The sequence below is a fragment of the Salvia miltiorrhiza genome, chromosome 2, assembly GCF_028751815.1.
Source record: "Salvia miltiorrhiza cultivar Shanhuang (shh) chromosome 2, IMPLAD_Smil_shh, whole genome shotgun sequence".
Classification (NCBI taxonomy): domain Eukaryota; kingdom Viridiplantae; phylum Streptophyta; class Magnoliopsida; order Lamiales; family Lamiaceae; genus Salvia; species Salvia miltiorrhiza.
The window spans coordinates 59,313,154-59,325,502 of NC_080388.1; the positions used below are offsets into that span (position 1 = coordinate 59,313,154).

The 12,349-nt window shown below is 35.5% G+C and overlaps 1 long non-coding RNA gene across 1 annotated transcript; it reads left to right on the forward strand.

Moving 5' to 3' along the window:
* The first annotated feature begins 6,521 nt into the window (after positions 1-6,521).
* Positions 6,522-9,375, forward strand: LOC131010719 (uncharacterized). Its single transcript, XR_009096640.1, has 3 exons — positions 6,522-6,653; positions 8,509-8,575; positions 9,092-9,375. It is a non-coding gene; the product is annotated as an uncharacterized LOC131010719 (long non-coding RNA).
* The last annotated feature ends 2,974 nt before the right edge of the window (positions 9,376-12,349 follow it).

Consider the following 12,349-nt stretch of genomic DNA (forward strand, 5'->3'; position numbering starts at 1 on the left):
GTTGAGTAAGATTTACGGTTTCAAATGACGCCCCTTTCTTCCCCTTATTCTTTAACCCCATCCCTAGTCGTAGATCACTCGGCTTAACTATCCTTAGTTAAGGCGGGCTGTGACAGAGTGGTATCAGAGCGAAGGAAAGCTCTGCATTAGAAGTCTTGAGTTTAGTCTAGAATGAGTCACTAGACTAATAGTTATTAACAACCGTGAGCTCAGCGCACCATCACACCAGGCTCAACGAGGTATGTAAAATTTCAAAGTTTATTTGACGTTAAATTTTGAAGAGCATGATGTTGAGGTTATATGATGAGTTATGATGTTACACTTTGAAGGTGCATAGTTTGAGTTTGAGGATGACAACATGATTAATAATGAGTTATTATGTTGTAAGAGCATATGTTGACGTTACATGATGAATCATGAGAGCGTTTATATCATATGATGTTATATGATTGAGGATGCATAATTATGAGTTATGATGTGATGTATTTGAGATGTTTTGTGATGAGAATTGTTTGAGCAGTTGTGATAAGTCACGATGATTTAGATGAAGGAATCTAATGTCATTGTTAAGAGATATTTTTTTTACTAAGTAGAAGGATGAAATGAGAACTTAGAGCTAAAGTTTGAGAGAATTAGCAATTGCTTTAAGTACTTGTTGGTTTGAGTTATGAGTTTGAGTATGAGCTTGAGTATAATAGCATGATTAATGATGAGTTATTAGCATGCTGCAATGAGATATTGTACGATATGTTGAGTTGTTTTGTGACGCGAGTTTTGCTCACGCAACCTTAATGGTACTTGAAGAGGTATCATGAGCCATAGTCTTTGGAGATGGCTTTGAGAGAGAATTGTTGAGTTGTCTTACTGAGTCACGATGATTTAGATTAAGGGATCTAATATCATTGTTTAGAGAGATTCCCTACTAAGTAAAGATGGGACGAGATGAGAATTTAGATATTTTGAGCTTGAGTTTTAAGATAACAGTACTACTTAGTAGGAGTTTTGCTAAGTTATGTTTTGTTTATTTCTGTTGCTGGAGCCAAGTAGAGTTAGTTCCTAGAGTCACCTTTAAGTTCTCCTTATAGGTTGGCCAGGACTGTTGTGAGATCGAACTCAGGGAAGATCAGATACGAGGACGAGGCGTACAGTATGTGGTACAGAGATACCCTAGCAGATTTTCAAACACATGTTCATAAACTATGAAAGGATGAGAAAGAGCCAAGGAAGGCTAGGGTTGAAAGGATGAGAAGTAGCCGAGGAGGGCTAGAGTTGATGAGGATGAGAAGAGAATCCGATGTAGGCTAGAGCTAAGGATGATCTTGAGAGTATGAGCAGTACACCTTTGTTTTTGATTAGTTTCAATTACATTGCGATGTATATAACTTACTTAGGAGATACTGATACTTGAGCTTTTGACATGCTGATAGATAAGCATGCGAATATAGTACCCTACTGATGTTAAATAGATGGATGTTCCTAGTGTGCTAAAGTAGCAACTAGATGAGTTAACTGGTAGCAATTACTGTAAGAGGTCCAGACCGAGACATAGTACTATTAATGATGTCGGTTTAGAAGGGACATTACGATAGATACTATGGTTTTTGTAGGGTTTATATAACCCCTTTATGTAAGTCCTCTAAAAAGAGGCATTCTACTGATGGATATATTAGGTTGACCAGAGTGGTCTTTTTGTTAGCATTTCGTGAGTGCTTATTGCCTTACAGATGAATGTTAAAGTGACCGTGAGGGTTTCCTTAAAGTTGAGTTAGTAAATTGAACTTGAGTTTCGAGGATGCTTAGAGCGTTGGTCGAGTTGAGTTTTCCTTTTGTGATTTCAAAAATGCCTCAAAGATGTCATCAAGAGTGTGATGTGAAGGATAGGCGGGATAATACTCCGCCACCACCACCGCAACATGAGAGGAAAGTCGAAAAATATTGAACTTTCGAAACAAGAGTCTAGAACATAGGACCCTGAGTTTAAGCTTTTAGCTTGCTGGTGTGAACTTAAGTTTTGTTATGTATAGTATGTTGAGGGTTTAGAAGACACAGAATTTCCAAGTTCGGGATAGTATATCCCGTGTGACTGGGGAGTGATTATGTTGGACCTGGCCAGTCCGCATGATCCAAATCTCAGTAGACGTGTTTTGGGTTTATAAACCCATGTGTTTCAACTTTCGGTTGAAAAGCCAGATGGGTTCTTACTGTAGGTCATTTTGTTCGACCTGGTAGTTACTTCATTCTACCCTCTGGTCATTCATTTGAGTCTCTTGAACAATTTGTTTTGATGTTGTTCTAGGATTGAACCCTTACAACTTTTGAGTTATCCTAGTAGATTCTTTTAATGTATAAGACTAGTGAGAGGCACGTCAGAGGACTTTAACACCTGAGCAACTGGTAAACTATACTTGAGAACAATTTAAGACTACTCTTGAGAAGTATGTACCGAGGAGTACAGTAAGCAGCGAGAGGCTGATTATCGAAGTTTGATGCAAGGAAAGAAATCGGTTGTAGAGTATAATTGAGAATTCTGTGAGCTATCACGTTCGCTCATCAGAAGAAGGATACTGATGAAGAGATGTCTGAGTTTTAAATGCCGGTTTAAGGCAGGACTTTAAGGTAGTATGGGCAAGTTATTGGATGCACCAGTTAGAATCCTGTTTAATACAGGAGCTTCGCATTCTTTAATTGGTTGAAGCATGTTACATTCAAACTCGAACCAAAACAAGCTAGTCCCGAGTTGAGAGTAATCACTCCTGTAGGAAGAACTACTACAGTTTCTCACATGATTTCTAACTTAGAGCTTGAGTTATGATCACTAAAGATGAAAACAAGAACCTTGCACTTAATGCCTATGTGGAACGTAGACATTATTCTAAGGATGGACTGGTTAGCAGAGAACTTTGCCCCGATTGACTGTAAGAAGAGACAGATAACTTTCCAACCACCTGGAAAGGAACAGACATGTTTTCATGGCATTGATAGAAAGAAGAGAGTTCCAATCGTTTCGGCACTTCAGGCGTCGAAATTGGTAAAGAAGAAAGGAGCACAAGCTTACCTAGTTTACTTGAATGATGAAGGAGAATTAAGAAAAAAAAAAAAACTTTGAGGATGTAGCAGTGGTAAGGGAATATAGAGATGTATTTCCCGAGGTCTTACCAGGATTGCCACCAACAAGATAGTTGGAGTTCACTATCGACCTAGAACCTGGATCAACACCAGTGTCGAAGGCACCCTATAGAATGGCGCCTAAGGAGCTACAAGAGCTGAAGATTCAGCTACAAGAATTGCTCGAGTTAGGTTTTATTAGACATAGTGTATCCCTGTGGGGAGCACCAGTCCTTTTTGTCAAAAAGAAGGATGGCACGTTGAGAATGTGCATAGATTATCGAGAGCTGAATAAATTGACACTCAAGAACAAATATCCTTTGCCAAGGATAGATGACTTGTTTGATCAATTACGAGGAGCGCATTTTTCTTGAAAGTTGACTTGAGATCATATTACCACCAGTTCAAATTTTGACAGAATGATATACCTAAGACAGCTTTTCAAATGAGGTATGAGCACTATGAGTTCATAGTTATGCCATTCGGTTTGACGAAGGCACCAGTAGTTTTCATGGATCACATGAATCGAGTTTTCATCAATAACTGGATAAATTTGTCCTAGTTTTCATAGATGATATTCTCATATATTCGAAGAATGAGCAGGAACGCCAAAATATTTGAGAACGATGTTGGAAACACTAAGAGTTGAGAAGCTTTTTGCTAAATTCACCAAGTGCGAGTTTTGGTTGAACGAAGTAACTTTTCTAGGACATATTGTATCATCCGAATGAATTAAAGTTGACCCCGTCAAGGTACAAGCTGTACATGAGTAGAGATCACCAACTACGCCTAACGAGATTCGCAACTTTTTAGGCTTAGCAGGATACTATCAGAGGTTTATTGAAGGATTTTCCATGATAGCAAGATCGAGAAAAAAAGCTAAGAACAATTGGAAAAAGGAGTGTGAAGAGAGTTTTTAAGAGCTTAAAGGAAATTGACTACAGCACCAGTGCCGCTAGTCCCGGAAATAGATAAAGAGTATACCATCTACACAGATGCGTTAGAGAATGGGCTAGGATGTGTTTTGATGCAAGAAGGAAGAGTTACAGTCTATGCATAACGATAACTTAGACCCCACGAGATAAATTATCCAACGCATGATTTAGAGCTTGCAGCCGTTGTGCATGCCCTGAAAATTTGGAGACATCATCTCTACGGAGTTAGATGTGAGATTTTCACGGACCACAAAAGTTTGAAATACTTTTTCGAGCAAAAGGATATTAACATGAGGCAAAGGAGATGGCTCGAATTAGTAAATTATGTTGACTGCAACATTAATTATCACCCTGGCAAGGCCAATGTAGTAGCCGATACATTGAGCCGGAAGGTCTCGTCAAAGTTAGGATGTCTTCTCACGAGAGAGAATGAGCTTATAAAGGACTTTGACAAGATGAGGATAGATATGATAAAACCACCAGGGACGATAGCGAGTATTATTGCGACGATGCCTAGTTTGAGGAAAATGGTGATTGAAGCACAAGGAAAGATGAGACAATGAACAAGTTACGAGAAAGGATAAGAGCATGAGATCTCAAGAGTTACCAAAAAGCATCAGACAATGCTATCTTATTTGAGGGGAGAATATGCATTCCCCGCGATGATGAACTTAAGAATACGATCATGAGTGGGACTCATGACACGCCTTACACCGCCCACTCAGGAGGCACAAAGATGTATCGGGATTTGAAAAAGAGATTTTTGTGGGACGGAATGAAACAAGACATAGCTTCGTTTGTAGAGCGATGCTTAGCTTGTCAGCAAGTGAAAGCATTACACCAACGACCCTATGGGAAGTTAAAACCGTTGGAGATTCCCGAGTGGAAATGGGATCACATAGCGATGGATTTTGTGACAGCTTTACCCAAAAGTCAAAGAGGAAATACAGCAATTTGGGTGATTGTAGATCGACTAACAAAATCTGCACATTTCATACCGATCCTAATCGCGTATGGACCAGATAAGTTAGCACAATTGTACGTTCGTGAGATTATAAGATTGCATTGAGTACCGGTGTAGATCACACCTCAGAGAGAGATCCAAAAAAAAAAAATCATCACGTTTTTGGATGAGTTACAGAAAGAGTTGGGTACAAGGATGAATTTTAGCATAGCAGACGATAGAAGATATGATAAGAACTACTATCCTTGATAGAGGAGTACATCAGGAGAATGTGTTGCCACTAATTGAGTTTGCCTATAAGATGTGAGACAAAGTTTCGAGATAGGAGACAAAGTTTTCTTAAAGGTTTTACCCTCAAAGGGGATGAATAGATTTGGAGTTAAAGGACAGGTTAGACCCAGAGTTATAAGTCCTTACGAGATATTGCAAAAGATAGGTTCAATAGCGTATAGGTTGGCTTTGCCACTTAGCTTTGGAAATGTGCATAACGTGTTTCACGTGTCACAATTGAGAGGATATATATTTTCGACCCAAACCATGTGGTTTACTAAGAAGAAATGATCTTAGAACCAGACTTGAGTTATGAAGAGAGACCTCAGATGATGCTAGATCATAAAATTCGGCAATTGAGTAATAAGTCGATTGCATTGGATAAGGTCCAATGGAGATATGATAGTTAGAAAGAAGTGGAAAGAGAGCTTGAGGATAAGATGTGAGAGAAGTACCTGAAACATTTACAAGAGGTACAAATTTCGGGACGAAATTTATTTTTAAGGGGGAGGGTATGTAATACCCGGGCTTTTGATGACGTGTTAATTGCTTGAGTTTGAGTAATTAGGGTTTAGATCCCTTGTTTGATTTACTTTGTAAAGAGATGAGGAGTTATATGAAGTTTTCTTGTTATTTTTTTTCAGATGTTGAGATGTTCTTTCGATGATGTGAGAATGATGTGAGATTTTATATCCGTATTTGAGTTTGAGTATTTGAATAATTCGAGATAATTATTTGAATGAGAACGATGAACTCGGAAGTGAGATCTGAGTCCGTTAAGACGTTTTTCAAAATTTTGACTTTTGACGATGAATAGTAAAATACTGCTATTTCGTCTTTTTGTCGACTTTCAAAATCTTACGTGCACGTCGTCGAGAAATATTCTTAGTTTTTCGATACGAGTCCAATAATGAAAGTTTTTATTTTTGGACGACGAGTGAATAGTAAATCGGGATTTCTCGGTAAACGAAATGAGCTCGTTTATCAGAATTTCGAGAACGAGCTTGTGTTTTCTATATTTATATAGAATTACGAGTGCAATGAAAGTGAGTAGAGGTTGAGAGGGCGAGTAACAAAGAGTATGGGTTGTTAGTTGTTAAAATGAGACGAGACGAGATATTTAACGACTAACGGGTTAATATCTTAAATATCTAACCTACCCTACCCCTAACCACCCCCAAACCTCCCAAAGCCCCTTTCCCTATTAAAGTGTTGGCTGCTACAACCAAACACTCTAAACTCACGCACAACACACAAACTCACACACACAACACCCAAAACACACACTATATTCAACGTTAATACCATTTAAGCTTTTGACCTCCGATTTGAGCACCGAGACGAGCGCCGATCATCTTTTCGATCACGTATCTAAGTAGGTAAGATCTCTACCTACGTTTTGATGGTTTTCTTTTCGATTTTCGTCGACGTCGAAAAACGTCGATTCTCGACTTTATTTTGAAACGACGTCGGATCGTCGTGAAATTTTAGTATGTTGTTCTTGGATAGATGTTGAGCATGTTTAATGAAGGGAGTAAGAACGGAACGAACCGTAGCTATGAAACCCATGAGGGCAGCCCCGTTTTTCACATATTAGCTTGTCTTTCGATTTTTGTTTGATCGTTTTGACTTGATATTTGTGCTTAAGGGTATGCTAGAATCGATATATATTAAATTCGTATTTTTCCAAGCACGAAAATTGTATAAGTTTTTAGAGTATGATTATTTAAATTCGTGAAGTTTGGGACGTTGCATAATGAATATTATTGCGTATATGTGTTCTACGATATCACATGAGCATGCTAATTGATTTACAATTTATGGATGATAATTGTTGAACGAAATTAAAACTGGAATTCTGTCAAAATTTTACAGCAGTTTCAAGCTTATGTTTCGATGAGTTTTCATTGCTTGATGGCTCTGAAATTTTAGTATGTTTATCTATGATATGTGTATTTCGTCGCTGCAAAATTTCATGTCTTTTGGATGATGTTTGGTATTTTAAAGATATTTTGAAAAAAATCCTTGACAGAATCTGTCAACTGTTGGTAGACTTCACAAAAACGTTTATATCTATTAATCCATGAAGGATTTTGCATCACCGTTTTTTTTAAACGAAACTAGACTTCAATACTTTTCTAAAAACATAAGATTTCGATTTTTATGACCTCTGAAACAGAGCAGTTTATTATTTCAAAAATGCCCTGTTCTGCTGTCATATTTTTCCAACAGTAAAAGTGTATGAGTTTCATTGTTTATTTGGCAGATCATATGAACGTTTTCTCTTGTGAAATTTTAACCAAATCTTCAAGGATACCTTTAGTTTTGGCTGATTAAATTTGATGGAATTTTATTAAGGTTTGCCTTGGTTTCTAATGGCCTAAACAAAATTGGCAGAAACTGTCAATCTTTGACAGCCTGCACTAAAAGAGCAATATCTCCAAAAACCTTTAACCTTTTTGGTTAACTACCATTTTTAGAGTGAACTACACTTCATGGAGTTTTTGAGATCAATTGGTATGAGAGTTTATGATGATTGAGTTGGTTGTTATGAATTTTTAAAGATGACACAAAAACAGCAAAACTTTCTAGAAAACAACTTGATTATATTTGTTTTGATGGATGATACGATATGACTAAATGGTGTGAGTTGTGAGAGTTATGATTAACGCACATAAATGTTGGTATCTGACACTCGAACAATTGGTGTCGAGTATAAATGATAGTTTACTGATAAAGAGTTTTGATGATTTTGAATTGTTTGGTTTGCGTTGAAAAGATGTCAAGATGTTAAGTTTTGAGTCGAGAGACGAGTTCACGTAGTGAGATTCACGCGTTGAAATCTCGTGGCTGACATTATATATGAATAGGTCATGCCGAAATTTTTAGTGAAATTAGAATTTGAGCATAGTCAATTCTTGTTGACCTGTGACTCAAATACATACCTAATGGAAAGTTTAACTTTCTAATTGGTTAATTAGACGAGATGAGAGCGAATAGATCTGCTAAGAAAGTGGACTTTTCGATGTGTTAAATATTTCTTTTAATTGAAGCGCTGCTAATTATAACATAAGGATGCTATAATTAATGAGTAATGACGAGAGATAATAATTGTTATATTGATTAACAATCAAGAGAGATGAACATTAGAGATACTAATGTTTCATAAAAGAGATTAGATTATTAATCGAGGTTTCTTTTATAACTTCTCACCAATTCTTCATAACGATGAAGGTCCTTTTGGGAAGTAACGACTTGAGGGAGAGAGTGACGTTACTCATTGATACAGAGACACAACGAGGTGGGCATTACTTTCATATATATCAAAATGAGTTTAAATGTTACGTTCAAGCAAGTTATTTCATGATAAAATCTTTGAGTTAAAGTTATTTCAAGTATTGTCTTGCCATAAAATGTTTCAATTTTAGTATGATATCTATCTGCTTTGGCTTTGCCAATGATGCAATCGAATTCGGGTCCTGAGCAGTTGATAGCTATCCTGCCAGGGCTAGTGTACACCAGTGACCGTGAGTCATCTAGCGGGTTGGCCGGTCAAGTGACCGTGAGAGGTGGCCACCTCTCCGGCACATAGTTTCAGATATGATAGATTACAAAAGAACTTAGTCTGATCAGACGAACTTTAAGAATCACAAATGAACTTAGTAAGCTTGGGCCTTTTTAGCGAAAAACTCCCTTGCTGTACTGTTTATGATGGCATGACAATTTACAGTTTTGAAGCATGTATTTTTATACCTAGGCATACGTGCCCACTGAGTGCTTTTGTACTCAGCCCTGCATATGTTTTCTAAATGTGCAGGTTGAGCTGATGTGATGATGGTGCTGCAATGAGCGGAGTCTCCAGGGTTGTTAATAAATAGTTAACCTGTCTAGAATATGTCTTCATACATATGTCTAGCTACTTTCCGCTGCAAGATGTTGTTGATGTTATAGTATGTTATGTCATACTTTGAGTCTTAAGAGAATGGTTTCATATGATGTATAACTTGATTAATGATATTAATTAAGTTTTATGTTGTCTTTCATAGACTGTTCAAAAGAGTATTAATGAGTAAATACGACGATTTTTCTTAAGTTGAGTAAGATTTACGGTTTCAAATGACGCCCCTTTCTTCCCCTTATTCTTTAACCCCATCCCTAGTCGTAGATCACTCGGCTTAACTATCCTTAGTTAAGGCGGGCTGTGACATTATGCTTCGTTTTCAAACCTTTGAACAAATCACAATTTATGTCGATAATAAATTGACTAAATTTATTGTTCATATTCTTTATTCTTTTCCCCTCACACTCACAGTTCCAACTGCAATTTTGTCGGCAAAAAAATTGCTCTCATTTTGAGTTCAAATAACAAAATTCTCCCAATTTGATGGTTTAATCTTTTTATGAATTAATAATTAAACAAAGAAATTTAAAAATAGCGTCATAGTAGACTCAAACACAAGACATGGCTTTATGCATTAACCACTCTACCGCTAGGCCAACACACACATATAATAGTTTAAATTTTAAGCTATAAGGACGTGTTCTTTTTGAGCGAAAATGTGGAAAATACACATTTTCACTATTTTCCACTCTTTCCACATGTTCTTTAGCGTATATGATTTTATTCGAGCATGATAGAAAAAAATTGGAACATTCCAAAATCCCTCTTTTTCACGTGAATTCATGATAATATTAGCATGGAGTATTAATGTGATAATTATTTTGCTTCAGATATTGATGTGATAAACTATATTTTTTATCTTAGAGAATATAATATAAAAAATGTGGAGATGATTAAATTTTCCTTTTTTATTTTTTATTTTTCATGATAAATTTTAAAATTAAAAAGAATATATCCGAAATTCGTCATGAATATAATACAATTTCAGAGTACTTTGTTACTACTAAAGTCGAATTGAGGCAAATACTTGTTTGATGAGTCATCTGATTGATCTTAAACAAATATTAATCGAATCGAACATGAGTTGAGCCGAGCTATAGCTAGTAACTTGCTATTTTCCCATAATTTATATGTTTTCCACATCCATGTAACCACATGTAAAGTTTGACTAAATGATGCACGTTTATAATTAAATGATTTTATGTCTATCATTTTTATGAGGTCAAGTTATAGGGATTTACTTTTAACATAAGGAAATGAGATTTTATGCATTGTGCAGTGATGCATGCATCCTGATGTATAAATAGAGACATGCTAGTTATTTTAATGTAGCTTTGACTAATCATGATATAAATTATGATTTTAAAAGTGTTTTACTTTACCTGAGTGCCTAAAGGTCAATATTAATAACGTACTTTAAATAAAAGTCATACTGCAACTTATTTGATATATAATGTTTTGGGATTCCTAACTTATGTAACTTGAGTGAACAATCATAATAAAAATAATTCAGTTCCACTCCCTATATTTTATTATTTTTTCCTTAGGCAGAAACATTATTATTTTCCTTTGACATTTTTTTCGAAAATTGTATTCACACTCTGCCCTAAATATCTATCAATTGTCATAATACTCAAATAATGTTACCACATTTTATCATGGCGAGCAGTCCGCTCAAAAAGTCGGATGTGGCCATTTTTAACATGTCTACTAATATACAAAGAAGCATTTCATCTTAGTAGTTTTGGAACTAAAAGATGCATTCTCAAAAAAAAAATCTCGAGACGTCAACGAGGTCTAGCTCAAGTAACAAAGTTGAGATATTCAAAGACTCTCTTTTAACTTGGATTCAATACCGCTTGTGTGTGGTGTAGTTTTTCCACTTTTGTGTGGGTAGTGTTCTCACTTTTGTATGGGTAGTGGTTCCACGTGCGTGCGATTATTTTCTCACCTTTGTGTGTTGTAGAGGTTCCGCGTGCGTGCGAGTTGCTTATTTGATTATATTTAGATACCTCTTTTATTCTAATTCAAAAAAAAAAATCTAGACGAGAATCAATTTAAATAAAACTCTCTAAGTAAAAAAAATGTAATCGAGGAAAAACGTGGTATTACAATTTAGAGTTAAGTTATCTATTCGGCCATATTGACATTATTAATTGTATCTTGTTTTACTGAATTATTTATATTTTATTTAGATATTAGTGAAATTTGAAAATTTCACAATGCCTCTTTCTCCCACGTTTCTTTAATACACATCCCTAATAATGAATTCCCCGATTTAGCTATCCTTAGCTAAGTTGGGTTGCGACTGTAGAAATTTATTCTCGCATTAATATAAAATTTGAATTTTGACCATTTTGTGGTTGATCAAAATTTTAATCATTATTCATCAATTATCACTGAATTAGGATAAATTTAGAACTTAGATGTATTTTTACTTCTCATTTAAGGGGATTCTCACTATTTCCCCATGCTATATATATGTGTAATTTTATATTTTAAATAATTAACATTTAAAATTGTTGTTTTCTTGAGTGGAAAATAATTAGCCTAAATTTTGAAGAAGAAAAAAGAAAAAGAAAAAAAAGAGGTTAAAGGACAAATGTTCATATTCTGGATATAATCTTTAATTTTCAGGAACTAAGTAACGGTAAGACAACACTTAATTTGGATGATATATTTTTAAATGCTCTCGAATATAGGTTATCCCTACAGTTTGGTGGAGAATTGGAATTAGAGGTGGCAAATGAGTCGGTTCGGGCCAACTCGGCCTGACCCATTGGGCTTTTGGACTGAATGATACTCCCTCCGTTCATGAAATAAACTCTAATTTGATGCTCGGCACATAGACTAAGAAAGCTGATAAAGGTGTTGTGAGTGAGATAAAATGTGACATTGAATTACTTTCCTTAATCTTTCATTAGTAAAAAGACTTTAACACTCTATTAAATTATTTTTTTTAACGTAAATGATATTTTAACGAAAGAAATTAAATATATCTATTGCAACTTTAATCAACTGTCATTTCACAATATATGAATCAAATAATTGTAAAAGTGGCGCCACAATTTAGAAGGTAGAAAATAAATTTTAACTTCATTAAAAATCGTGCACACTTACAAAAGTTAGCCACATACTTAGAACGAAAATTTTAACACTAAATTCAAATTTAGA